The following is a 2,498-nucleotide window of genomic DNA, read 5'->3' as shown; positions in this document are numbered from 1 at the left end:
GTTGCCACAAAGATCCCTCTTTTTCTTTAGTTTTTTTTCTCGAGAAAAATATCTTTTTGGTCCCTAAATTTTAGATCTAGTTTATATTTGATCCTTAAATTTTAAAATATTATACAGTTGGTTTTTAAATTTTTAAATTTTGCTTTAATTTAGTCCTTAAATTTTAAAATGTTATAATTTTCTTTGAATTTGAGTTTTGTTTTAATATGGTCCCTAGACTTCAAGATTTTATATTTTTAACCTCAATTTTTCATTAAATACTTATTTTTAATTATTGACGTCAATTTCTATTAATTAATTAAAATAACTATGAAATAAAATTTAAATTTAAAAGCGATAAAAAAATAGTGAAACTTAACTAATTATAATTTTTTTATGATTTTTAATTTATTAACATAAATTAACACTAAAGATGAAAATTGGTATTTAGTAAAAAATCGAGGTTAAAAGTGTAAGTCTTGTAACATAAGAACCAAAATGAAGCAAAACTCAAATGTTAATGGTAAAATTGTAACATTTTGAAACCTAATGACTAAATTTAAACCAAACTCAAAACTTAAGGACTACATATATAACATTTTGAAATCTATGGACTAAATAGAAATCAGACCCAAAATCTAAGGACCAGAAAAATATGTGTTTCTTATTTTTATTTTTTTTAATTCACTACCCATCATTTTTTAAAGTTAAGCTTGGTTTAAATACTTTACCAACAACAATACAGACCACTCTTCTTGGACTATAAGATTTGTTAGAAGTATACTCTTAAAAGTTTTAATTAGATCAATCTAATTCTATGAATTCAGTGATTTCTGACCGATACACGTGTAAACGTTTAATTTGATCATAGCTTATGATAGTTTGTTTTAATAAAATAAATCTCATAAAAATTCGACCTTGATTTTATCTTTAAAATTTAAAGACATGTTTGGTCTAAGAAATAGAAAGAGTGGAGTTGTTTACTATTTCTGATTTGGTCCAAAGAGTTCTTAAAACTACTTTACGACTAAATAATTTTAAGCTCGGTATGTGTTGGGTTATTAAAAATATGTTAAGATAAAAAAAAGGGTCAAAAACCTTTTTTTTAAAGTTAAGGTTAATTATAAATACTTCCACTCTGTTTCAATTTGATATAATTTAAATAAATCTCAAAATGTTTCCGATTTACTAATTAATTTTATTTATTTTTAGTCTTTTTATATGATATGTTTATTTTCAATATTAATTTATCGTAGTTCAACTGATATAGTGCTTATACTATCGACTTAGAGGTTTGAGATTCGATTCTCTATTCCAAAATTTGATTACAATACCTTTAAAAAAAAGTCTCGTACAACAATTGTCCACTTTTGCAAGGGGTGGATTAGAAATATTTTGCAAGATGGAACAAAACCATAAAATGAAGTTTTTCATTAAAAATAAATAATAATAATAGAATAAAGCCAAACATAAAGACCAAATTATAATGATTAAAATGGTAATTTAACCTTTATACTTAAAATGTAACTTTATTTTATCTGTACTATATGAGTTTAAAATTTTTAATTTAATCTTTATGATTTTAGCTTGATCTTAATTTAATTTTTAAAGTTTAAAAAGTTTCACTTTCATCTTTATCACCTTTACTTAAACGTAAACCTTATAAATAATTTCTCATATATTTATAAATTGGTTCTAAACTTATTTTATTACTTGGCTATAAACTTAATCGAAGATTTGCTCATCACTAATCATGATAGGAATGATTTATTAGTTTCAACTAAGTTACATGAAAACAAACTTAAACCACTAATAATCAAATTGAAGCTACACAAAAATGACTTCACAAAAAGAATCTGTATGATCGATTTTAGTTCATTTTAGTCTTTGTGCCTTTAAAATATTTATTTTGATCATCTATACATTAAATTTTTGTTCATTTTGGTCTCTATACTTTCAAATTGTTCATTTTGATCACTAAACTCTTAAAAAGGTTCAATTTTGAAATATGAGTTGGTTTCAATTACACATCCGAACTTCAAAAAGTTTCATTTTAACAATCAAAATTTGAAATTTGTTTCAAAACAATATTTATGGGCTTTTGCCATTCAATTCATAGACAAAAAAGTTTGTATTTGCTTATGCGAATAAATTTAAATACATACATGAGAAAAATACAGATACATAATCATCAGTGAATCATATACTTGTTGTTGTCCTTTTTCCTTTCAGCTTCACGGCTCCAATTTTTTGTTCTTTCATCGTTCATTTTTTTCCTATTCCTAACTCCAGATTTACTTCCCGTGTATGTTTAGATTTGTTCACAAAACAACAAATAAACCGACACAAACTTTTTCTTCCATAAATTTAACCACAAAAATCTTCAAGTATTGTTGTATTAAAAAATAATCAAACTTCAAAGGTTAAAATAAAAATTTTCAAAATTCAGAGATATTTTTGATAATTCAACTTTTTAAAAAGCAACTATTTTGATCTCTACATTTCAATATTTATCTTTC

This window comes from Benincasa hispida, chromosome 7, assembly GCF_009727055.1.
Source record: "Benincasa hispida cultivar B227 chromosome 7, ASM972705v1, whole genome shotgun sequence".
Lineage (NCBI taxonomy): Eukaryota > Viridiplantae > Streptophyta > Magnoliopsida > Cucurbitales > Cucurbitaceae > Benincasa > Benincasa hispida.
The sequence above is the reverse complement of the archived record's forward strand: the minus strand, read 5'-3'. Positions refer to the sequence as shown.